Here is a 27,860-nt window from a genome sequence, read left to right as displayed (position 1 = left end):
GAATATTTTGCTTGGGGTGGGGGGAGATTTGGAAAGGGAGGAGATGGAAAAGGGAAATGTGATACCTGCTTTCAAATATATGGAGCATTGTCAAATGGGGGAGGGATTAAATTTGTTCTGCTTAGAAATCCTGAGGCACACCAGAAGTTGATTACAAGTATCAGAGAAGGGGCAGCTAGGTGGCACAGTGGATAGAGCACCGGCCCTGGAGTCAGGAGTACCTGAGTTCAAATCCGACCTCAGACACTTAACAATTACTAGCTGTGTGATCCTGGGCAAGTCACTTAACCCCAATTGCCTTACTAAAAAAAAAAAAAAAAGAAAAAAGAAACAAGTATCAGAGAAGCAGATTTTGGCTCAATACAAAGAGAAACTTCCTAACAATCAAAGCTATGCACAAATGAAACAGGCTGCTGTAGTAGGTAGTGAGCTCCATCTCATGGGAGTTGATCAGTCTGAAAATCACTTGTAGGAATGTAATTACACCAAGTAGCACTTTGCTCACAGGCCAAGGACAGTCACAGGGAGGAAATATCTCTCCTCCCTCAGATGTCAGTCCTCCTGGGCAAAGCTCTAGTTACCCCACCCTAGTTTACAGCTCTGAGTAATTATGGTTGAAAGCCACTACACAGAGAGTCCAACTTAAATGCAGACAAATACAGAGAAGGCAGAGAGAGGACTAGATTTGGAGTCAGGAATCCTATTTTCAATTCTTGGCTTTGAAAAATATTATGTTACTCTGGGCAACTTACTTAACCTCTCTTTGCCCCAGTTTCTTCTCTATGAAATGAAAACCATAACATTTTACTACTTATTCTCCCTATGTGTGTGTGTGTGTGTGTGTGTGTGTGTGTGCTTGTTCATCCTTCGTCTTCTAAGAGAACCATAGTCTTGACTCATGCATGAATTGGATTTAAGTGAGGCAGAGTTACACAAAGTCATCAGTCTCACTCTTGCTTCCAGAGTCATCTCAATCCAGTGACAAGATAAAAGATGACTGGCAATGGCGTGGGATGCAGTGGATGATCCTGGAGTCATCAATGTCTGATCAAGCTCTAACTCCACAACACCTGCTTCAGCCACCTTCAATGGAACAAATTGTTCTCCTCTGCCCATTCTACTGGGGGAAGTCTTCATAGCTTGGGGCAGACATCTCCCAAACACTGATAGGTGTGAGGCTTGTTGATTACCCTCAACCTGGTTTAGCCCATCTGCCAAAACAGTTTTACCAAGGTGTGGCCACTAGGTATGCTACAGCTCCTTGGAGCCACAGGTAAGAGTTGGGTGACACGTGGACAGCAAAGGCAGAAAGCAGACCTGGAAAGGGCTCAGCAGCCCTCACATCAGAGATGCTAGTCCTACCTGAACACCCCATACGATAGATAGATAGATATAGATAGATAGATAGATAGATAGATAGATAGATAGATAGATAGACAGACAGATAGATATAGATAGACAGACAGATAGATCTAGATATAGGTACATATGTTTGGACTATTAGGGGAATACCATGAATGTGAGCTATTATTTCAGAGTATTACAAGGAAATTGAGGCCAAAAAGGAGGAAAACTGTGGGTGACAGAAAAGAACAGATGGAAGTTTGGGGTCAGAGATCTGTATACCCTGTCATCTCAGGAGAACTTATATATGCTGTCAAAACAAAATTTATGATTTAATAAATACACACATACACTAAGTATGATGGATAGGGAGCTGATTTGGGAATCAGGAAAACCTGGATTCAAGTCCTGGATTCACATGGATTCAAGATGTACCCCAGGCACCTCTCTAAGACAATAATTAATGTGCAGCCATCTATAAAAGTCTTAGTATAGTTTTAAGCTCTTAAAGTTGTATTGGTCAAAGACATTCTCTCACCATGAGTTCCCTACATCAATGAAATCAGGTCTGGACCAAATAATTAGAAATGTACATACACAAAATGAGAGGATTGAACTAGATGTTCTATAAGGTTTTTAAGCTATGATATTCTGTAGCTCTATGATCATAAAGTCCCTTCTAGCTCTGACATCCTATATGTTTAATGTCTTTCTTCTTTGTTAAGTAGAGGTAGCTGATGGCACACTAGACAGAGGACCAAGCCTGGAATCAGGAACACCTGAGTTCAAATCTGACTCCAGACACCTTAGTAACTGTGTGACCCTGGGCAAGTCACTTAGCCTCTGTTTCCTCGAATATAAAGTGGGGATAATAATAGCACCTCCCCTACAGGGCTTTTGTGAGGATCAAATGAGATACTCTTTCTAACATTCTTAGCAATCTCTGGCACATAGTAGGCCCTAAATAAAAGTCTGTTTCCCTCCTATCTAAATACCACTTATCTTTTTTTTTTTTTGGCAGGGCAATGAGGGCTAAGTGACTTGCCCAGAGTCACACAGCCAATAAGTGTCAAGTGTCTGAGGCCAGAATTGAACTGAGGTTCTCCTGAATTCAGGGCCGGTGCTTTATCCACTGCACCACTCAGCTGCCCTCCCTCTTCCTAACTTATCTTTTAATACTCAGTTCAAATGCTTCCTTTTCCATGAAATCTTCTCTGACTATACCAGCCCTCATTGATCTCCTTTCTCTGAATTCTTAGGGCACATTGTCTGTCACTGGTAATTTAACACTTAATTTTATACTGCCTTATACAATTCACTTATTATTTTGAAAGCTTCTTAGAAAAGAAGAACTTGTACCATACTTAAAGGTCACATATTTAGAACTGAAAGAAACTTCAGAGATCATTTAGTCCAACCTCCTCATTTAAGGAAACTGAAGTGCCGAGAAATAAAGTTATTTCCCTAAAGTCATATAAATAGAAAGTAGCAGAACTGGAACCCATAAACAGGTCTTCTGATTTCAAAACCAAATCGACAATCCATCCATACCTGCTCATATAATTCAACTTTTGTCTGTAAGTTCACCATAGCAGATGGTGTCTAGGGCAATGTTATGAGACATTTTCCCCCTTCTTTTGACATTATGAAGATAACAGAGGATGCGTGTGAACTATTCAATAATTATCCCTTTCTCTTGCCATATTATCAACAGTGCTTATCCAGAGAACTAAGAAATAGAGGGAACTGGAGCAAGATGCCAGCATGTGTCTCTTCCAGACCTGAAAAAAAAAAAGGAAAGACTCAAATACAGCTGTGTCCAGTTCTATCTTCTCAGAAGTTATGTGGGGCAGAGACCAACACCAGTAAAATGTAAATTACCCGGAGTGAGAGGAAACTAAAATAACTTTGTAGTCTAGTCCCCCACAAAGAAACCCCCTTCAAAAGGGAAGGAGTCAGAAAATGAACAATAGGGAACATAAAGAGGAAAGACTGAAATTAACCAAAGATCTCAGGAAGAAGAAAACTCATTTAAAGACCTTAAGGAGAAATAGATAAACAAACAAGGAAGATATTAATAATAGAAGATAATATAGGTTCCAGATAATCAATACAAGTCCAGAAATCCATGAATAAGTATGGTAAGACAAGAGAAAATGAACTAATACCTGATGAGACAGAGTACCCTGGATTCCCAAGAAGAAAAATGGAACCATAGCAGGATATTCTCAAAATATTTAAAAGAGAAATAAGAATTATGAAAGAGAAATTATGGCCTGCACAGCAGAAATAATTGACAGAATAGAAAAGCTTGAATATACTATTCCAAACTTCACCAAAGAATAGAAGAAAAAAACACAACTGATTGGGAATGCAATCAGAAGAATGCAATCAGAAAAAAACAATTGATTGGGGATGCAATCAGAAATCTGGAAGTAAAGTGGGAGTAAAGGACTATCTGGAAGAGTGGGAAGAAGGCAATAACATTAAAAGAAAACACGCTCTCTATATAAGCAAAACATCTTAATCTTGAAGACAGAACATATAAAGACAGCTCTTGGGAGAATGTTGTTCTTTGTCCTTTGTACTTGAAGAGGACCATGATATCGGAAGGTGATGTCATGACTTGAAATGAATTGGATTTAAGTGAGGCAGGGCTGTGCAAAGTCACCAGCCTCATTCTCTCCTCCACAACCATCTGGGTCCAGTGGCAAGATATAGATCAGGACGACTGGAGATGGCCCCAGATATTTGAGGCAATCAAGGTTAAGTGACTTACCCAGGGTCACACAGTTAGTGAGTAGCAAGTGTCTGAGGCCAGATTTGAACTCAAGTCCTCCTAACTCCAGGACCAGTGCTCTATCTACTGTAGCACATAGCTGCCCCTTCTTGGGAGAATATAGTCTCCTGGAAGAATACAACCTTTTCCCTCCCCCCCCCCCAAAAAAAAATCCTGAACACCATAAGGCAAGAAATAATACATGAAAACAACCCAGAAGTTCTAAAAACAGAAAAAATTGCCTATCAAAGAATCCACAGATCATCTAAAAGAAAAAGAAAAAAACCCATCCTTCTGGAATGGACTAAGAAAAGGCTGGTATTTAGATGTAGCTAGAGCCTTCCCCATTCACTGCTTTGCTAATTCAAACCAAGGAGAAGGAGCATGGCTGGAATAGACTGGAGCTGAGGTTAGTGAAAGAACAGTAAAGGTTTATATGTGCTTCTACTGACACTAGGCTGATTCAGAACACTGGCTCTTATCAAATGAAAATAGACTAAGTTGGTTTTCCCACCTTTAGTTGGTTCTCTATCAGGTGGCTGATTAGCACAGTGCCTGGCAAAGAGTGAACACTTAATAAATACTGATTGGTTGATTGATTTTATAGCCATACATAAGTACTTCTTTACTCTTTTGTTTTTTGGTGAGGCAATTGGGGTTAAGTGACTTGCCCAAGGTCACACAGCTAATAAGTGTCAAGTGTCTGAGGTCGGATTTGAACTCAGGTCCTCCTGACTCCAGGGGGGATACTCCATCCATTGCACCACCTAGTTGCCCCAATTCTATGTCTTTTTAAAATGAATGCTGGGGCAGCTAGATGGCGCAGTGGTTAAGGCACCGGCCCTGGATTCAGGAGGACCTGAGTTCAAATCCGGCCTCAGACACTTGACACTTACTGGCTGGGTGACCCTGGGCAAGTCACTTAACCCCCATTGCCTAAAAAAAAAAAAAAAAAATGAATGCTAATCCAAGGTTAACAGGCAAATAGTATAGTTCTTAAAGAACATCTTTCGATTACTGTTAGAAATATTGCTATAGCTATTTTTTCTTATTCTTTTTTAATTTTTTTAGCAACAAACATTTATTTTATTTTTTCCAGTTACATGTAGGGGTAGTTTTCAACATTCATTTTCATAAGATTTAGAGTTCCAAATTTTTCTCCTTCCCTCCCTTTCCTCCCCCCTCCACAAGATCACAACCAGGTTATATATGTATAATCTACAAGTGTTCTTTTATCAGTTCTTTCTATGGGGGTGCATAGTAAGCTTCCTCATTAGTTCCTTGGGATTCTCTTGGATCATTGCATTGCTGAGAGTAGTTAAGTCATTCACAATTGCTCATTGAACAATACTGCTATCACTATGCACAATGTCCTCCCAGCTCTGCTCACTTTACTATACATTGATGTTCATTAGTCTTTCCAGGTTTTTCTGGGATCATCCTGTTTGTCATTTCCTGTAGCACAAGACCATTCCACTACAATCATATAGCACAGATTTTTCCAACATTCCTCATTTGATGGACATTCCCTTTATTCTCAATTCTTAGCCTCCACCAAGAGTTGCTATAAATACTTTTTGTACAATTTTCCCCCTTTTCTCTTTTTCATGATTACTTTTGTTAACTGTTTCCCTTCCATCCTATTCCCTTCCCCATGATATTTATTCTATTATCCATCTTCTTTCATCCTATCACTCTTCAAAAGGGATTTGCTTCTGTCTGTCCCCTCCCCCACTCTGCCCTTCCTTCTTTTGTCCCTCTCTCTTTATCCCCTTCCCCTCCAATTTTCCTGCAGGGTTAGAGAGATTACTCCACCCAATTGAGTGTGTACATTATTCCCTCCTTCAGCCAATTCTAATGAGATTGAGGTCTTTGAGCCAATTCTGACGAGTGTTAGGCTCATTTACTGCCCAGATTAAATAGATTACTCCACCCAGTTGGGGGTGTGTGTTAGTAACTCCTTGAGGCAGCTCTGATGAGTTTAAGGTCTTTGAGCCTTTTCTGAGGAGTGTAAAATTCATTTACTGCCCTGCTCCTCTCCCATCTCTTCCCCCACTCCATAAGCCTTTTCCTGTTTCTTTCATGTAGGATTTCACCTCTGCCTTTCCCCCTCCCTCAGTGCATTCCCTTCACCCCTTGATTTAACCCTAAAGATGTCATCACCTAGCTAGGTAACACAGTGGACAAAACATCACCCCTGACCCCAGGGGTATCCCAGCCAAAACCCGACCTCAGACACAAGACAGTCACCCACTGTACGACCCCAGGTATGTCCCCCAGCTCCAATTTTTGTATGGTTCTCTAGGGTCTTTTATTTGAAAGTCAAATTTTCCATTCAGTTCAGGTCTTTTCATCACAAATATCTGAAAGTCTTCTTTTTCATTAAAGTCCCATTTTTTCTGCTGAAAGATAATGCTGAGTTTTGCTGGGTAGGTGATTCTTGGTTGTAATCCCATTTCCTTTGCCCTTTGGAATATCATATTCTATGCCCTCCAGTCCTTTAATGTAGAAGCTGCTAGATCTTGTGCTATCCTGACTGGGGCTCCACAGTACTTGAATTCTTTCTTTTTGGCAGCTTGCAATATTTTCTCCTTGACCTGAGAGCTCTGGAATTTGGCTATAATATTCCTAGGAGTTTACCTTTTGGGATCTCTTTCTGCAGGTGATTGGAAGATGTCAACATCAGGGCCCCTATATCTAAAGCTTCCAAGAAAAATATGAATTGGTCTCAGGCCATAGAGGTGCTCAAAAAGGACTTTGAAGATAAAGTTAGAGAGGTAGAGGAAAGAGAAATGAGGGGGATGCAGGAAAGACATGAGAAAAAAGTCAACAGCTTGAAAAGTCAAATGGAAAAGGAGGTACAAAAGCTCTCTGATGAAAATAATTGCCTAAGAATGAGGATCGAACAAATGGAAGTCAGTGACTTTATGACAAACCAAGACACAAGCAAATCCAAATGAATAAAAAAATAGAGGGCAATGTGAAATATCTTCTGGGAAAATCTGCTGACCTGGAAAATAGGTCCAAGAGAGATCATTTGAAAATTATTGGTCTACCTGAAAACCATGATCAAGGAAAGAGCTTAGACGTCATCTTCCAAGATATCCTCAGGGAAAATTGCCCTGAAATTCTAGAAGAAGAAGCTAAAATAGAAATTGCTATAGCTATTGATGTAGGAAACTCAAACAATTTAGGAATCATTCAAGCCCACAATGAAACAGGATTAATCATATTGAAACATAAAGGAGAGTTCAGTTGAAAAAGAAAAACAATGATAAGAACTGACAAACTATTGTTGAAAAGTGTAATTAATCCTTGAAAAACAAGCAAAGACTGTCAAAGGGACCTGGCACCTAAAGTTATTGCTATTAATTCCTTGATGGTGTAGTATAGGCTTCATGAAGTGAGAAAACTTTAAAAAAAAAAAACAACAACAGCAACTAACCATTGCTATGAAAACAAAACAAAACAAAACAAAACAAAGCAAAACAAAAAAACCCTTTTGTCCTGGGCAAGAGAATATAAAGATTGGAGTACTGAAGATTGGAAAAGTGTCATTTTAACCAATAAAACCCATCTTTTTCATTCAAAGCTATATCAAAAACATTGTGGAAGAAATTCAAGTGAACCAATAAGAAAGATCTGGGTATCTTTCTAATATTGCAAAAAATTCACCAAAAAAACAGTTTGGGGGATTTTTTTTTTACTTCTAATGGACACAAAAATATTGTCCCATTGAGGCAGTGGTGAACTCAGGTAAATATTTTTATATACTGAGAAGCAGAATTGTCATACTGACCATCCCCTACCCCTTTACCAGGGATAGGCTGAGGGAGAAGTTGAAAAAAAAAGTGAAATTGCACAAATTCCAAAGGAGGTGTGGAGCCCTCACAAGGACAGAGTATTCCTTCCTTTGATTGTCTCTTTCCACCTTAATCCAGGGATCCTTGCCAGACAGCATCATTGTTTGGTTACATTAACAATTAAACTACTCTTAAAAAGTAAGTTAAAAATAAAACACAAAATACAAAAAAAAAAATCGTGTGACATTAGGGAGTGCCTGAGCACATCTAGAACACACTATATATACTTATTCCATTGTACTTGATGGTTAAAAAAAATTTATAATTTATTTATAGAATTTTTAGTTTTATTTATAGAGTTTATTATTATTTGTAAATCTTTTTGATGTCCTCAAGCTTACTTTACTTTGTTGAATCTCTTACCAAACTTCTTTTGAACTGTTTTTTTCACTCCATTTCTCTTCTTATGAAACAATATTTCCACCATCTGTCTTTATAATATTTCACAAATGAGTTTACACTCTATACTATTGTTGCCCCCAACTATCATATCTCTCTGCTTGGCAAGCAAGTCTTCTTTGCTGGTTTAAGTGTTTCTAGATTATTTTGATCTCCTTATGAGGACAACTGATTGCCATAAGTTTAATCTGCATGAAACTACTGTAATTTGCACTAAAAACAAACAAAAATTTCTCTACGTATTTCCAACATTTTAATCATCAATAACTTATTTAAATAGGTCAAATTATAGTTGCTTTAAATATACAACATCTTTTTTTCTGATTATTCCTCTTCTAGTTTTGTATTCATTTTGATCTTTGCTTTAGCAAGTCAGGGGTCTGACTATATACCAACAGCTGATTCAGGAATGACTCCCACATTAAAAATGAGTCATTTCTTGTCTGCTTAAAATATAATCGGGTTCACTTTGGGGATATTATGCAGCACTCTCCCTGTTCAATGACTTCAGCTTCTTTTTTTAACTTAAAAAGATTTTATTTTCTATTTTAAAATATTTTGATGGCTTTTGTTTTTACCTCACTTATATTTCCCATCACATTCCCCACATCTTGTCCCATCAAGAGCCATCCATTAAAAGAAATATTTTTTTAAAAGAGGAAGAAAAAAATTCAGGAAAACTAACCAGCATATCAAAAAGTCCTGGTGTTGTTATATGCAGCTTGACACTCGTGGTCTCCCGCCTTTGCAATGAGGGTGAGAGTGGGGAAGAGATTCACATATGCCTTCTTTGGGGCCAATCCTGGTCATTATAATTTCACAGCACCCAGTATTGATTCTTTTCTTGTTCTTTCTATTTACATTTTTGTATTTATAGTCTACTTTGTTTTACTAGTTCTGCTTCTATTACTTTGTATCAGTTTATGTCTTTTCATGCTTTTTCATATACTTTGTATTCATTATTTTTTACAGTATTTTGTGTCAGTTCATACAAGTCTTCCTAGGTTTTTCTGAAATCTTCCCTTTCATCATTTCTTTTTGTTTTAAATAGTATTTTATTTTTTGTAATTACATGTAGAGATGGTTTTCAATATCTGTTTTTATAAGATTTTGATTTCCAAATTTTTTCCCCCTTTCCCTCTCCCTCTCCCCAAAAGGGCAAGCAACCTGATTTAGGTTATACATGTGCAATCTTGTTAAATACATTTTCATATTAGTAGTAGTAGTAGGCCTCCGTCAGTCAAGCACGACCATGGAGGCCACAGTGTGGCTGTGCTGGAGTGTCCTCTCCAGGGTGCTGGCCTGGGCAGATCAATATGGAAGACAAGCCGTTGCCCATGCAGCAGGTTTTCCCTCTCTGCAACATTGGTGGATCCAAAGGAGAGGCAGAGCCAATACAGTTTGGCACCAGTGCCGCCCGCAGAAGTTGCCAGAGGGATGTGATGTCCAACATGCAACTGCCTAAGGGACTCCGGCTCCTGATTTTTCCTCAGGGTTAACTCCCGATGCCTTTCCCATATATGGGTATAGCCGCAAGGCAGTGGAGGTTTAAAATCATGGTTCCTCCCCCTAGGTGCATTGCCTGCCAAGGCTGATGAGCCCCACCTGCCCGAAGTGACTGGTTTTAAGGCACCAGTGACTCACCTTCGCCCCTTCTCTTGTTAGTGGAAACAGTTCTGCCGAGAGAAAGCCAGGAGTTGGGCTTTGGTTGTCAGAGGCTATTTGAGACGCATGCCACTGGAGCATTTTATAGAGAGTGGGAGCTTATTTTCATATTAGTCACGTTATAAAAGAAGAAACAGAACAAATGGGGGAAAAACATCAAAAAGGGGGGCAGCTAGGTGGCACAGTGGATAAAAGCACCAGCCCTGGATTCAGGAGGACCTGAGTTCAAATCCAACCTCAAAACTTGATACTTATTAGCCCTGTGACCCTGGGCACTTAACCCTCATTGCTCTAAAAAAAAAAAAAGTGAAAATAGTATGCTTTGTCTGCATTCAGACTCCATCAGTTCTTTCTCTGGATGTGGATAGCATTTTCTATCATTGTCTTGGATCACTGTATTGCTGAGAAGAGCTAAGTCTATCATAGTTGATCATTATACAATGTTACTGTTACTGTGTACAATGTTCTCCTGGTTCTGCTCACTTCATTCAGCATCAGCTAAGTCTTTCCAGGTTTTTCCCTTTCATCATTTCTTACAGCACAATAGCATTGGATCACATTCATATAACATAACTTGTTTGGCCATTCTCCAATTGATGGACATCCCTTCAATTTCCAGTTCTTTGCCACCACAAAAAGAATTGTGAAAAATATTTCTGTACATATAAATCCTTCTCTTTGCTCTCTTAGGGGTAAAGACCTAGGAACAGTATTGCTGGGTTAAAGGGTACACATAGCTTAATAGCTTTGGGACATAATTCTAAATTGCTTTCCAGATTGATTGGACTAGTTTTCTACCAAGAGTATATTAAAGTACTAGTTTTCCCACAGGTCCTTCAACATTTGTCATTTGCTTTTTTGGGATAGATTTTTTTGAGTCAATCTAATGGATGTGAAGTTGTACCTCAGAGTTGTATTTTTGTTTTTTGTTTGTTTTTTCTTTTCATCGGGCAATCAAGATTAAGTGACTTGCCCAAGGTCACACAGCTAGTAAGTGTCCAGTGTCTGAGTCCAGATTTGAACTCAGGTCCTCCTGAATTCAAGGCCAGTGCCTTATCCACTGTTCCACCTAGCTGCCCCTCAGAGTTGTCTTAATCTGCATTTCTCTAATGATTAGTGATTTAAAGTGATTTTCATTTGACTATTGATAGCTTCAATTTCTCCCTCTGAAGACTGTCTAGTCATGTCTTTTAACCATTTATCATGAATTGCTTCTTTTTGAGGGGATCATGGAAGGCATTACAAAGGAATGTATACTAAAGTGAGGTCTTCAAGGAAGAGAAAGATTTTACTGGGTGGATTCCATGCAATGGCCAAATACAAGAAAGTAGGAAACGGCAGGCTGAGATCCTGAAATAATGAATAGTCCAGTTTTATTGAACTATTTATGTAGTACAAAATAGAAATAAGACTCATAGGGTATGTAGGAAACACTGTAAAAGGTTTTGAATGCCAAGCAAAATGAGTTTGCATTTGGTTTTCTAGGCAATGGAGAGCCAGCGAAGACTTTGAAGCAGAGGAGTGTCATGATTAGAGAAGTGCATTAGGTAGATTATTTAGAAGCACAGGAAGAACTGGAAGAGGGAAAGACTAGAGGCAGGGAGAATAGTAAGGGATGTGATTACAATAGGCCAACTGAGTCATTTTGGTGGCAGTGGAAATGAAAAGGAGAGTTTATATGACAGGGAGATGGAGAATATTGAACTAGATGATCTTGAAAGCAAATTTCAAATGTAAAATGCATACTCGGATTCCAATATATTTGTGATGCTTATTGAGATAAAAGGGTTAAGAATACTTTGTGACTGCAAAGCATTGTCAAAACTGAAGATTCACAAAGTCCTGTATGAATTTTTATAAATTAAATACCATGTTGATCCAAATATAGCATTTAACTTTTTTTTCCTTTGCGGGGCAATGAGGGTTAAGTGACTTAGCTAAGGTCACACAGCTAGTAAGTGTCAAGTGTCTGAAGCCAGATCTGAACTCAGGTCCTCCTGAATCCAGGGCCCATGCTTTATCCACTGTGCCACCTAGCTGCCCCTATGTATGCATTTTTTTTTATTTTATTTTTTTTAGTGAGGCAATTGGGGTTAAGTGACTTGCCCAGGGTCACACAGCTAGTAAGTGTTACGTGTCTGAGGCCGGATTTGAACCCAGGTACTCCTGACTCCAGGGCCGGTGCTCTATCCACTGCGCCACCTAGCTGCCCCTTATGTATGCATTTTTAAAGAAGATAATATTGCACACATTTACCTGAGTAGAAAAATCTGTGAAATAATAGATTTGCTGATTTTACCTTTCTAAACTGAATTTTTATTACTTTAATATCAGGACCAATCAGAAAGGCATAATGCCTAAATACTGAAATACACTGCCTTCAAAAGCTACTAAGATGTATAAGCAAAGTTGCCTGGAAACTTGATTTTAACATGATAGCCTTAAGTCATCCAGAGTTATATATCCAAAAGAAATGTTTAAAATCAAGTGGGATCTCTTCAAATTGCTAAAAGTCAAAGAACGTACTCAAATTGTTTTCCAGGAAATTGCAAGGTGCCCGTAATAACAGCTCTTCTTGTCAATTAGGTACCTTCACAGGTTAATAGATTTAGAGCTAGAAAAGACTTAGAGATCACTTGGGTCAAGGATGAATGAGAAAAGTGAAAGAATTGGGGATTTTGAGTAAAAGGACCTGAACTTAAACCCTAGCTCTGCCACTTAACTATTTGTGACCATATATATTTAAGTCACTTCATATCTATGAGCCTCAGTTTCCTTTTATTTTTAAATGTCATTTATTTGTTTGTTTATTTGAATTTTTGAGATAAACCAACCATTTCTATAACAGTATAATTTTTATAAAGATGGCACTTGAAACTGCAAATTTATTATGTACAACTTGCTATTTCTTTTAAATACATAATAAAGTTATCATGTAAATTTTTGTCCTTTTTTTCTTCTCCACCCCCCACCCCCAGAAATGGCTACCACTAGACACAAGTATGTGTGTGTGCATGCATGTGTATATGTATATATGTGTGTATGTAAAGTCATTCTATATATACTCCTATTTATCAGTTCTTTCTCTGGAAGTTGGTAGCACAGTCAAAATTACTTATTCACTCAAAGTTGTTCTTTTTGTTGTTGTTGTTGTTTTCAGGGCAATGAGGGTTAAGTGACTTGCCCAGGGTCACACAACTAGTAAGTGTCAGGGGCAGCTAGGTGGCGAGGGGCAACTAGGTGGCGCAGTGGATAGAGCACCGGCCCTGGAGTCGGGAGGACCTGAGTTCAAATCCGACCTCAGACACTTAACACTTACTAGCTGTGTGACCCTTGGCAAGTCACTTAACCCCAATTGCCTCACAAACAAACAAACAACAACAAAAAGTAAGTGTCAAGTGTCCGAGGCTGGATTTGAACTCAGGTCCTCCTGAATCCAGGGCCACTGTTTTATCCACTGAGCCACCTAGTTGCCCCTTCAAAGTTGTTCTTAAAACAATATTGCTATTACTGTATATAATGTTCTCTTGTTTCTGCTCATTTTACTCTTCATTATTTCATGCAAGTCTTTCCATGTTTTTTCTAAGATCATCAAGCTCATCATTTCTTATAGCACAGTAGTATTCCATGACAGTTATATCAGATAACTTGTTCAGTGACTCCCCAATGGATGGGCATCACCACAATTTCCAATTCTTTGCCACCATAAAGAGAACTGCTATAAATATTTTAGAACATATAAGTTCTTTTTCTTTTTCCTGAAAATCATCTTTAGAAACAGACCTAGTAGTGGTATTCTTGTGTCAAAGGATATAGAGGCAATTTAATAACTCTTTGGGCATAATTCTAGATTTCTCTCCAAAATGGTTAAATTAGTTCACAATTCCACCAACAATGAATTAGTGTCCTAATTTTTCCACATCCTATCCAACATTTGTTGCTTTCCCCTTGGTTTTCTTTTCTATAATATGAGATTAGACTAAATGACCTCTAAGATTCTTTCTAGCTCTAAATCTTAAACCCCTCATTTTATAGATAGGGAAAACACAGCCCATAAAGTTGAAGTTATTTATCCAAGGGCACTCAGTTGTCCAGCTGGGAGCTAAATCCAGCACCTCTTACTCCAAATCTAATGAACATGCCCCTTGCTTCAAGTGACAGGTGGCTAAATTCTGCAACTCCAGCAACCAGAGGATTTGACTAGAATACAAAAGAACAAGAACTGCTGCCACACTGAGATTTGCTTCCCATAGGTCACTGCCTCCCTCAATTAGACTTGAAGCAAGATGGAGCCCTAAGAATCCATCAGTGCTGTTATGGTTCTGTCAGTCTGAAGGCTTGGTTGATCTTGAATCTATAGGACAAAGTGGGTCCTGTTCTTGTAGAGTGCTTATCTGTCACTATCAAATGAAGTAGAAAAGGTACTCTTTCTGGACTGAAATTCCTTCTTTTCACATCCCAAGAAAATGTTCAAGTTAGGAAGGCAAGAAAAAACCAATAACAAAAAAAGACAGTCCTGAATCAGGCAGGTCACTTTTCATTGTTTTATTATTAAGAGCACAATGCCTCAGGTTCAGTCTTTTTGCATCCTCTAGTTGGCCTATCAGAGACCAGCTCACCTTATGCATAGATATAAGGGAAGTTACTCACTAATTTTATCTGAATAGTGCTAGAAAGAAATTACTGTTCCACTAGCACTAGAGTCACAAAACCTTGGCATCTCAGAGCTGGAAGGGACCTCACAGATCATTTAGTCTATTTCTCTCTTTGGAAAAAAAATTATTATAAATTTAACAAGCATAAAAAAAGAACTAGGGACAGCTAGGTGGCACAGTGGATAGAGCACCGGACCTGGAGTCAGGAGTACCTGAGTTCAAATCCGACCTCAGACACTTAACACTTACTAGCTGTGTGACCCTGGCAAGTCACTTAACCCCAATTGCCTTACTAAAAAAAAATAAATAAATAAAAAGGAACTATACAAAGAACAGAAAAGATGATTGTATATAAAACTATGAACTCCTCTTATACAGTTTTTTTCTTCTTTAATTTTCCAAAATTGTTAAGCTTTTACTTTTTCTCCTTCCCATCTTCCCCTCTCCACAAAGAAAAGCAAAATATACTAGTCAAGCAAAACAAATTCCTGTATTGGCCATATCTAAAAATACGTCTTATTTTGCATAATTAGTCCATTATCTTCCATCAGGAGGTAGACAGCATTCTTCATCAGTCCTCTGGAATCATGGTTGATCATTGCATTGATCAGAGTTCTTAAGGCTTTCAAAATGTTTCATTTTTATGAAGTTAATTTTTCTCCTGGATCTTCTCACTTTACTCTGTATCATTACATGCTATCCTTCCTAGGTTTCTCTGAGACTATCTCTTTCATCATTTCTTATAGCATAATAGTAATACATTACATTCATATACCATAATTTGTTCAGCCATTCCCCAACTAATGAGTACCCACTTTCCAGTTCTTTACTACAACAAGTCCAGCTAGAAATATTTTTGTACATATGTATCCTTTCCCTATATGTGACCTCTTTTGAATTATATGTGCCTAGTACTTATATTACTAGGTCAAAAGGTAAGTATAATTTAGTGTCTTTCTGGGAAGTTCCAAATTGCTTTTCAGAAGTCTATCCAATAATTACTATTTTCCTCTTTTGTCATATTTGCAAATTTGATGGATATGAGGTGGAACTTTAGACTTGTTTTTTATGTATACTTATCTAATTTTTACTGATTTGGAGCATTCATATGGTTGTTGATTGTTTACATTTCTTCCTTTGAAAACAACCTCTTCTGAAATCAAAGCTATCTACTGCCATATAAAAAAAAATGCTCTAAATCACTTTTGATTAGAGAAATGCAAATTAAAACAACTCTGAGGTACCACCTCACACTTATCAGATTGGCTAATATGACAAAAAAAGGAAAAGAATAAATGTTGGAGAAGCTGTGGAAAAATTGGAACACTAATACCTTGTTGGTGGAGCTGTGAACTTATTCAACCATTCTGGAGAGCAGTTTGGAACTATGCCCAAAGGGCTATAAAACTGTGCATATCCTTTGACCCATCAATACCACTATTAGGTCTTTATTTCAAAGAGATCATAAAAGAGGGAAAAGGACCCACATGTACAAAAATATTTATAGCTGCTCTTTTTGTTGTGGCAAGGAATTGGAAATTGAGGAGATGCTCATCAATTGGGGAATGGCTGAACAAGTTGTGGTATATGAATATAATGGAATACTGTTGTGCTGTAAGAAACGATGAGCAGGCAGATTTCAGAAAAGCCTGGAAAGACTTAAGTGGACTGATGCTGAGTGAGATGAGCACAACCAGGAGAACATTGTATACAATATCAACAACTGTGTGATGATCAACTGTGATAGACTTGACTTTTCAGTTATACAATAGTCCAAGATAATTCCAAAGGACTCATTTTGGAAAATGCTCTCCAAATCCAGAAAAAAGAACTGTGGAATCTAGATGCAGATTGAACCATACTGTTTCTACTTTTTTTGTTTTTCTTTTTTGAGGTTTTTCCCTCTTATTCTGATTCTTCTTTCACAGCATGACTAATTCAGAAATATGTCTAATGTGATTATACATATATAACATCAGATTGCTTTCTGTGTTTGGGGGGGAGGCAGAAAATTTGGAACTAGAAATCTTATAAAAACAAATGTTGAAAATTATCAGGGGCAGCTAGGTGGCGCAGTGGATAAAGCACTGGCCTTGGATTCAGGAGGACCTGAGTTCAAATCCAGCCTCAGACACTTGACTCTTAACTAGCTGTGTGACCCCAGGCAAGTCACTTAACCCTCATTGCCCTGAAAAAAAAGAAAAGAAAAGAAAATTATCTCTACATTTAACTAGAAAATAATAAAATATTTTTATGATGAAAAAGAAAACTACCTCTTCTGAAAAGCAATCTGAAATTATGCCCCCAAAGTTACAAAACAGTGCATACCCTTTACCTTGACAATACCACTATTAGCTCTGTTTCCTAAAGTTATCAGGAAAAAAGGAAAAGAACCTATATGTTCTAAAATATTTATAGCCATTCTCTATGTGGTGGCAAAGAACTGGAAATGGAGAGGGACACCCATCAGTTGTGGTATGAAATATGATTGTGTTGGAATATTACTGTGCTGTAAGAAATGATGAGCTGATGGATTTTTTTTTAAAAAAAACATGGGAAGACTTGCATGAAACAATGATGAACAAAGCAAGCAGAACTAAAAAAACATTGTATACAATATTAGCAATATTATTCAAAGAACAGCTGTGAATGACTGTTATTCTGAGTATTATAAATACTCAAATCAATTTTAAAGGACCTATGAAAGAAGATGCTATCCACCTCCAGAAAAAGAACTGATAAATAGAATTATCCATATTTATGATTTTACATATTTAGAGAGAAAGGTGGATAGATAGATAGATAGATAGATAGATAGATAGATAGATAGATAGATAGATAGATAGGTAGATAGATAGATAGATGATAGATAGATCTGTGTCAGATGGTGGCCTTCTCTTATGCAGAGTGAGGAGAGAAGGAAGAAAACAACTTGGAACTTAAAATATAACAAAAATTAAATTAATTTTAAATTTTCTAAATTTTAATTTTAATTAAAAAAAATTTAAGAGAAACTCTGATGCAGTTACCAACCATAATTCTAGAGAACTCTTGATGAAACATGCTACCCTACTTCCTGACAGAGAGGTGATGGATTCAAGGTGCTAGTTGAAACATAAAATTTTTTTATGTGACCAATATAGGAATTTGTATTGTTTGACTATGTATTTGTTCAAAGTTTTTGTTTTTCTTCTTTTTTCAATCTGGTGGGCAAAGGAGGTAAGGTGGGAGAGAAGGTAGATTTTTTTAAATCAATTTTTGTCAATAAAAAATAAAATGAACTTAGAAATACAATTAAGTATTTTTAAAAAGATAAATGAGACTGTCTGTTCTACCTATTTTGTTTTTGTTTTTTTCTCTGCCAAGGAAAATGAACGTTACACTGGAAATAACAAAACAAAAATGTGTAACAGGAAGTTGATACCTAAGACATGTAAGGAGATTTGCCCTTGATGAATTCAAATGACCTGTCCCAGATGAAATAAAATTTGCTTGAATTATTTCCCAAGAAATTGCAATGGTGACAATGCTAACAACTCTTCTTATCAAACAGGTACATTCACAGGATAATAGATTCAGAGTTGGAAGGGACTGAGAGATCACTTGGGTCAAGAATGTATGGGATAGGGGCAGCTAGGTGACGCAGTGGATAAAGCACCGGCCCTGGATTCAGGAAAACCTGAGTTCAAATCCGGCCTCAGACATTTAACACTTACTAACTGTGTGACCATGGGCAAGTCACTTAATCCCAATTGCCTCACACACAAAAAAGAATGTATGAGATAAGTTAAAGAATTGGAGATTTAAAGTAAAGGGACTTAGATATCAAAAAAAATTGGAAAGTGTGATTATCAGCATGATTGAAAGGTCGTGGAAGGTGGGCAAGGTACTACAGCACTAGAGAAGGGTAAGTGCTATTCTGGTTATCATAAAATGGAAGAGACCAGAGTCCACAAACTTTAGATTAGTGAACTTGACTTTAGTTCTTGGGAAAATTCCAGAACAGATCATTAAAGTGAAGATTATTGAACACCTCAGAAAGGAAGCCATGATTAAAGAGCTATTAAGGCTTCATGGGGAGCAGCTCAAGCCAGACTAACCTTATTTCGTTTTTTGCCAGGATTACCTAACTAGTAGATCAGAAGAATATTGTAGTTACAGTTTACTCAGATCTTAGCAAAGAATTTGCTAAAGCATTTTGTGCTATTATTTTGGGGAAATGGAAAGATGTGGACTGAACAGTAATACAATTAGACGGATTTGGAATATGACATGATGTTTAAAGATTTCCTCTAATTTCAGTCATTCTTCAATAGTAAAAAAAAAAAAAAGTACTCCAAAAAAATCCTTTGGATAGCAATAAAGTATAGATTCCAATTAATAGTTTCTGTGTTCTAGATATAAACTAAGGAGCCCCTTGCAATAAAGACAAGAAAGAGTAGCCATTAATGATTCAATGTCATTTTGTCAGGAGGTCTCCAGTGGAATGCCTATGGCATCTGTGCTGGGCCCTGTACTATTGAAAAGTCTTATCAATGACTTGGAAAGAAGGCATAGTTGTGGCATGCCTATTAAACTTGCAGATTACATGAAGCTGGGAGAGACAATTAACATTACTGGATGACAGAGTCAGCATCCACAAGGATTTCGGCAGGTCGATGCATTGGACTGAATCTAGTAGGCTTTATATGTGAGTTAAAAAAATAAACTTCTTAAGTACAGGACAAGGGAGGTCTGGTTATTCAGAGGATAGTCTGAAAAAGATTTGGGCTTTTGGTGAATTGAAAGCTTAAATATAAGCCAGCCTTGTAAAGTGGTATCTTAAAAAACTAATGTGATCTTGGACTACATTAATAAAGATATGGCTTCTAGGAAGAAAAGAAATAAGCATTTATTAAACACTTCTTATTTACCAGGCACAAAACTAAGTCCTTTACAAATGTTTTTTTCATTCAATCCTCCAGCCCTAGGAGGTAGGTGCCATTATAATTCCCATTTTACGATGGATGAAGCTGAGGCAGGCAGAAATTAAGGGAAGTGCCCCAAAACATGCAACTAGTTAGAGTCTAAGGATGGATTGGAACTCAGTCTTCCTGGCTCCAGGCTCAGTTCTTTATCCACTAAGCCACCTAGCTGATAGTCCTGTATTCTCTTCTGGTCATACCACATAAGGGGAATTGTGTTCAGTTTCGAGTGTCACAATAAAAGGACAATGATAAGCTGGAGTGTGTCCAGGGGAAGACAACCAGCATGGTGAAGGGTCTTGAGTCCATGTGATGTAAGTAGTGGTTGAAGCAATTAGGGAGATTTCTCCTGGAGAAGAGGCATCTCAAATGGGACATGATAGATGAAGCTTAGTATTTGAAGGACTATCATGGAAAAGGCATCTGCAATTACTGACTTGATCTGTTAGGCCTCAGAAGGAAGAACCAGGAGAAACAGATGAAAGTTATAAGCAGGCAAATTAGGCTTGATGTCAAGGAACTTCCTAATATTCACAATTATCCCTTCCACATGGCAGGGGTTAGGGGCATAGAACACCCCCGCCCCATCTGGAAAATTTGCATATAATTTTCTGCTCTCCCTTCATACCAGAGAAATCTGAATATTTTCTTTTTCTTTTTATGGGGTGTTTATAGTATCTCAGTGTAAAATTTGGATTGATATCATACAATACTGTAGATATATTTTTTGCTTTTCTGAGTTTCTAAACTTTTTCTGTGTCATCCACTGGCCTTCATGTGTCATTTGCAGCTTCCATGAAACTCCCCTAAAAGTTCCCATTTCATTTCTTATGACAACCCATGATATAACAAAACCGTGATGGGGAAAGTTGTGATGTGGAAGGGGTCACTGTAGTTTCCCTAAAGTGGAATGGGCTACTTTGAGAGGTGCTGGGTTCCCCTTCTTGGAGGGACTCAAGTTTAGACTGGGTGATATCTTATTGGATATGTTATAGTACAAATTTCTCTGGTTATAGCTTGAACTAAATGACCTCTGAATTCCCTTCCAACTCTTAAAAATGATATGATCTATGACTGTGAACAGAGAGTGGGAAGAAAAATTGTCACTTCATGTTACCTAGAAAGCACCTAGGTAGGTTTGAGAGCTACCCTCTCTCTCTCTCTCTCTCTCTCTCTCTCTCTCTCTCTCTCACACACACACACACACACACACACACACACACACACACACACACACACACACACACGCACACACACACACGCACACGCACGCACATATCTGTATTATAAGTACATATACATGTATACATGTATATATGTGAGTCTATATCCCAGGGATTCAAACTGTCCAACTATATAATTCACTCCTTGAATTAAATTAAACATGCAAGGCTCCTCTGGGGAAGGAACAGTCCAGGGCAAACCAGGCTCTCAGTCCCTGTCTCACATAATCTGCCGCTGGGGGCAATGGATAGGGGGGTGCACATGGAGCATATCTGTAACACTGCCCCTTACCCTACCCAGACAATCCAGAAGACCCATAGGCTAGGGAACCAAAATTCTACACAGCTAGACATTGCCAGGCAACAATACCCTTTAGAGAGTGAAATTATTATTCAGCTGCCACCCACTACTAGTTCTATGACTAATGAACTCCCACCACCTATTTCTTTCCCTATCCCTGTATAGCTCATTCACTGGTCACTTAGAAACAAATCATCCCTAAACCCCACCTTCCATTCTTTCCCCTATCTTCTTCAATCCTTGTTCTTCTCCAACTCTGCTCATTCCTCCTATTGTGCCTTCTGGAATTCCTGTTCCATAGAGAAAAAATTTCCCTTTATCCTGGACCTCTTTCTCTCACAATTCTTCCACCTATTTGCCCTCATTGAGATCTGGGTTCTTTCAAATGGCCCTGCATCCGTGTCTATCTTCTTCAGTATTGGCTGAACTTTCCCTTACAGCTCAGACACAGTGGTCCTGAGGAACAGTTGGATCACATCTCGCTTCTTCTTGCAATCTATACCTTCCCTCGGCCCATTAATCATTAACCTCCTCTCTTTTGAAGTTCACATTATCGAAATTTTCCATTGTATTCAAATCATGGTAGCTTTTGTCTATGTAGCCCCAACCCCTACCCCAAGTGGGTTTGACGGTCACCAGAGCCCACAATGTTTCATGTTGCCTATGTAAAAGGAGATGTGACTTTTGATTGTATGATATGACTCAGGCCCTGCCTAACATAATCTGCAGCTTGGATTGGACATAGGGCAAGAGATTGATTGGCCAAGAAATCTCAGAGACCGTGACAATATGTACAGCATATGTGCGAGATGTAGCTTTGAATTGGCATAGAGACGTGGGAGTGACTGGAGAGATCAAATAAGTGGAATCTGAGAAAAAGAAGGCATGTGCTCTTATAATGGGAATCCCTGAAGTTTAGTTCATGTGGGGGCAGCAACTCCCCCAATATGTCCCTTCTTTCCTAGTACCTACACACCCATGAATTGCTAAGAACAGAATACTTTGGTGAAATCATTTTCTCCTTGACTGAGCTGAGATTTTCTCTCACTTCCTAGTCAAAGAGCCTTTTTTTTTTTTTGCATTTTATTACCTACACTAATCTGTATCACTTCCCTAGTTTCTGTTCAATACATATGTTTTTCTCTTATGACTTGTTAAGTCTTTAATGGGAGAAGTTAAGCTGGAAGAGACTAAGATAACTTCTACTCTCCCCTTTAGGGTAACCAAGGAAAAGTAGCATTTATCCTGACACCCTAAAAAGAGAATTGTACCCCAAATTTTGCAAATATCTGATTTGTAGCAGACAGATATAATCTGGCATACACGTTTATACAGAACAGGAAGAGAGCCATAGATAGATATTCATTTCCTCACTCACATCTCCAAGAAAGGTATTGAGCTAGAATTATGAATCACATCAGACATATGCCAGAAAAGCATCTCATAATCCCACCTGGAGAACATAAATATTTTTTTAAGATCAAGAAAGCCCTTTCTGATCTTTATTATAGAGGACTCTTTAGATTATATCTAAAACACATCAACTATTCATTCAGGCCTGTGTTTTATTGCCATCCAAAGGTTGAGTTTTTTTGGAGTACTCTTTTTACTATTGAAGAATGCCCTAAAATTAGGTGGAATCTTTTTCTTCTACTTTTTTTTTTTTTTTGGTGAGGCAATTGGGGTTAAGTGACTTGCCCAGGGTCACACAGCTAGTAAGTGTCAAGTGTCTGAGACTGGATTTGAACTCAGGTCCTCCTGAATCCAGGGGCGGTGTTCTATCTACTGCACCACCTAGCTTCCCAATGAGGTGGAATCTTTAAACATCATGTCACATTCCTTTTTGAAAGCCTTTAATGAAAGAAGGAGTAAGGAAATGGCATTTATTTGGTCATTTAGAGAGGCCATTGACCCAATTTATTGGTTATTGCTAGTCCTAACTAATAAAGTGATCATGCTAAGACCACTGTCTCTCAGTTTACCTTAATTTTCAAACATAACAATTGGTGACTCATGAAGGGATAGTAGGGGAGACAATGGTCTCTGAAAAAGCCACCCAGGGAAGTATATAGAAAGATTTTTACAGGGTGGGGCAATAAGGGTTAAGTGACTTGCCCAGGGTCACACAGCTAAGTGTCAGGTGTCTGAGGTCAGATTTGAACTCAGGTCCTCCTGAATCCAGGGTCACTGTTTTATCCACTGTGCCACCTAGCTGCCCCAAGATATTTTTTTAAAAAATCCAATTTTCCCAACTTGGCCCTTGTGAGGAAATGTGGGCTCCCCTCAGTTGATTGGAGCTGTCTGGGGAAACAATTACAGGTGATTTAATGTCCCGGAAGTGGACTCAGGTTCAGCTGGGGAATTGATTAGAAGAGAATCAGGTAAAAGTCTGCCTCTCCTCCCCACCCCCCCCTACCCCCCCCAGCAAATAAAATGACATGATTCAGGGCAGCTAGATGGTGCAATGGATAGAGCACTGGCCTTGGAGTCAGGAGTACCTGAGTTCAAATCCTGCTCAGACACTTAACACTTACTAGCTGTGTGACCCTGGGCAAGTCACTTAACCCCAATTGCCTCACTAAAAAAAAAAAAAAAAAAAAAGACATGATTCAGGGAAACCCTAGGCTGGTAATGTGGGGGAGGAGTTTGAAGAGTTGTCCCTGTGTCACCTCCCCCTTGGCTACACTGCGTTCTGATTGGCTAGTTTTGGGTGCCAGTTTTTGGTGCCCAGATTATGATTGGGGAAGAAGGGGAGGGGCCAGTTGTGTAAAGAGATAAAAAGGCCTGTGAGCCTCCATTTTGTTGCACATTTCACTAAGGAATGCCCTGTTCTCACAAGAATGAAAATAAAGAAGCTTTTTGACACACTTTGAACGCTGAGTTCCAGAAATTTTTGAGTGATATTTCTCACAGCCCTGCTTATCATCTCCATGCCCCACCCTCCCTTGATGCCACCTCCTGTCCAAACCACAGTTGTATCTGCTGTGCCTGTCATGCCATGGCTCCCAATGGCCTCAGTGGTCCACCTGCCTCCTGACTCGGCGATTGACTCTCATACCTCCTATCATCCATGTTTCTAGAATCAATGTGATGTCCATGGCACCCTCAGCTCCACCCATTATGTCATTGCATCCACCTCCCATGACTATACCAACAGCATTTTTATAAGCCCACCCCTTTGACTCCAGTCCCAGAACCAAACCTAATGCCTCCTGTCCACCCCCCACTACCCATGGAAGATGAGCCTGTTTCTAAGAAACTAAAGACAGAAGACAGTTTTATGCCAAAGGAAAAGTTTCTCAGGAAGAACAAGGATCAAGTCACCAATGAAGAAATAAAATGAGGGCCAGTTACAAAATGGAGTTGATTTAGTGTGAGAATTGAGAGAAATAATTAGATTACATTTCAAGAACACTGACTCTATCTTGTGCTGCCATGTGTATTATCCTCCATCTTGTTTTTTCTGCAAATCATTCATGGGAATATAGATGGTATAAGCCATCTATTGTTTTGTAAAATTCAGGTGGGTGCAATTAATCATCATCTCCCGATTCTTGGAAAGGAAAAACTTTGAAACCCACTTGCCCCCTCCCAACTTGGAAAATCCACCATTTTCCCTCCAATTAGAAATCAGATCATCTAATCTTGTATCCTGGTTTATATATCCTGTTAACTGTTTTCTCTTAATGCATAAAAATCTGTTCCCCTCTGTATTCAAGGTCCAGTGCCAAACTGAGGAGCCCTTGTCCCAATTTGTCATGCAATTAGCATGTATTGCTTAATAAATCCATATGTGTCGGGGAAAGACATTTTAATAAGAAGATGGGATGAGAATCACTTCTGCTCTGTTTAGAAAATGAGAAAATAGGGGGCAGCTAGATGGCGCAGTGGATGGAGCACCGGCCCTGGAGTCAGGAGTACCTGAGTTTGGGTCCGGCCTCAGACACTTAACACTTGCTGGCTGTGTGACCCTGGGCAAGTCACTTGACTCCAATTGCCTCACTAAAAAAAAAAAAAGAAAGAAAGAAAAGGAGAAAATAGGCTATAGACAATGGGAGTAGGCAGGCAGCTTTGGTTGAATCTGCTAGAATTTGGGATAAGTGGGTGCTGGGTAAGGTTGCAAAGGAACTTCCATTTGAAATAAATGGATGAGGTTACAAAAGTAGACAATATCAGGGTGGAGATATAAATTAAAATAATAGAATTGAGACTCAAATTACTGGAGACTACCTAATTATCTGGAAGTAATTACAAGACGGTAAAAACAAGATGGTACTAGGTGATATAGTGGATAGAGTGGTAGGCCTAGAGTCAGAAAGACCCGAATTCATATCTGATTTCTGACATTTACTAGCTATGGACTGTGGCTCATGCTTTTCCTCCATATTTCCAAATTTCAAGAATTTATAATTTCATCAGGGTTATAGGGTACCTTAATAGATGCTCTTTGCAAATTACTCTGGCTAAAAAAACAATTCTCACCCCTCTGATGATGAGCTTCTTCCCAGTTAGAGAGTGTGTTCATTATTGTATCTGTTCTCAGCTCTTTCCAGTACTCATGACAAGGTCTTTGAAAATCCAAAGTTTCTCTCCATGCAATTATGAAGCATCTGATAAGTCATATTGAGGCCATAATGAGACTTTTAAGTAAATAAGCATGTATTGAGACACTACCATGTGTCTGTTACCATGAGTGCTGATGTGTGATGAAATCAGGATCAAATTGATCATGAGTTGTCCCAAAAGAATTATAAGACTCAGCGACTCAGTTTCCCAAGTTTTACTGCAATACTGTGGGTGACCACAGGGAGAGAACCAGAATAGTGGAAAGGTATCTCTCGAATAGTGAAAGGAAAGACAGTTATATTTATAGTATTGTGTTAAGATAATGGATTTAACAGATACTCAGGGACCCACCTGGAGATTTAAATTGATTGAATTAGATAAGGTGACTGACTGTTGACCTTACTAGAGTGTAAGCACATCTGGCTGGTACTTAAGGGTACTTAAGAAAGCAATTGTTCTCAGAAGCTAACAACTTTGAACTTTGACCACCTTTGAGCCCAGTCAACCAATCAGCTTAAAGAACCTCCCATTTCTGGGAGGGGAACAGGAAGGAGGAAGTGGAGGCTGCACAGAGAGCTCAGGCTCTTTTGGCTGGAGAGATCATGGTAGTGGGAGAGAACTTCAGAAGTGGAAGCTAAGGAAGTTTAGGATTGTCAGGTTATAGGAACTCTGTTCTCAATCTTTCTCTTTCTTTTACTATCTTTCAGTAAACCCTTAAAAAACCTAAATTTGTTTATCAGTTATTTTAGTCAGTTTCCCCCCAAACTGGGGGGGACAGATTAGAACCCAAATTTAGAATTTTAAATTACACAGTATGGATAAATTGATTATCAGTCTTATTATAATAATCTCTACTTTAGGGAGGTACAGGGGAGAGCCTATCCTAATTCGGTGTTCCTGGGGTCCTAAACCAACCCCCGAGGTGGGTGCCTTTTTCCATGGAGGTGTATTTTGGGGGTTTACATGTCATAAGGTGAATCTGGGGACAAATTTGCGCCTTTTCTGTGCATGTCTCTTTCTGATTCCCATGGCTAGTTTCAAAATATCTTCATTTTTCATTAGAATTTCTATAACCTGTCAATGTATCATTGTGTATCATTGTTATAGTTAAGGTCTTTTTGACCTTAATGACCTTAATGTCTCTTTATGTTCTTGTTATGAATGGTGATTTATGTGGGTTAAGAGAACCTAGGACCTGACTTGTTTCCCAAATCTTAAGTTATCCATTATCTGGGATCTGAATCCCTTTTAGAGCTAATATCTGAATTAGAGCTTGGATCTTGTTTTTTCTGTTAACCCCTTTTTGCCTCCTACATCAAGTGCTTTGGAAGATATGAAAATATTCCTGACCTTGTAAAATTGGCATCTTATAATTGATATTTCATCTTTGTTAAGGGACAGGACTGTGGGTGTAAACCTACCCTTCTTCCTCACTTCCCTATTTCTATTCATAAAGGTGTCCTTCCCCCAGATTTGTAACATTAGAGTCCTTCTTATATCTCCATTCTCTCTCCTCACTCCTAAGCAACTAGCTGCCAAGTTTTGTTGTTTTCCTTCATGATATCTCTCAGATCTGGCCTATCTCTTTACTTATACTTACACAGCCACCATCTCAGTCATCTCTCACATGAGCTATCACAATAGCCTTCTGATTGGTTTCCTGGCCTTGTCAAACCTCTACATAGCCTTCTCTCCAATAAATTCTCTACACAGCTGTCAAAATAATCTTCCAAAGCACACTTTCCTGTTGAAAAGGCTCACCTCTAGGATAAAATAAAAACTCCTCTGTTTGACATTTAAGGCCCTTCATCATCGAGCTCCAGGTTTATTACACATTCCTCCTTTTCCTTGAAGGTTACTCTTCCATCCATCCAAATTAGACTATTTATGGTTGCCTAGACACAATATTCTATCTCTAGACTCTGTGTCATTGCCCAGACCATCCTCCTATGGAGAGCTCACCTTTCTCACCTCTGCCTCCTAGTTTCCTTCAAAGTTTAGCTTCCTCCTACATGAGGCCCTACCTCCACCTGCCCTGAGAAGCTATTACCTCCCTGGAATTACCTTGTATATATTTTGTGTAAACTAATGTTGTATATGT

The sequence above is a fragment of the Dromiciops gliroides genome, chromosome 2 (assembly GCF_019393635.1).
Source record: "Dromiciops gliroides isolate mDroGli1 chromosome 2, mDroGli1.pri, whole genome shotgun sequence".
Lineage (NCBI taxonomy): Eukaryota > Metazoa > Chordata > Mammalia > Microbiotheria > Microbiotheriidae > Dromiciops > Dromiciops gliroides.
The sequence above is the reverse complement of the archived record's forward strand: the minus strand, read 5'-3'. Positions refer to the sequence as shown.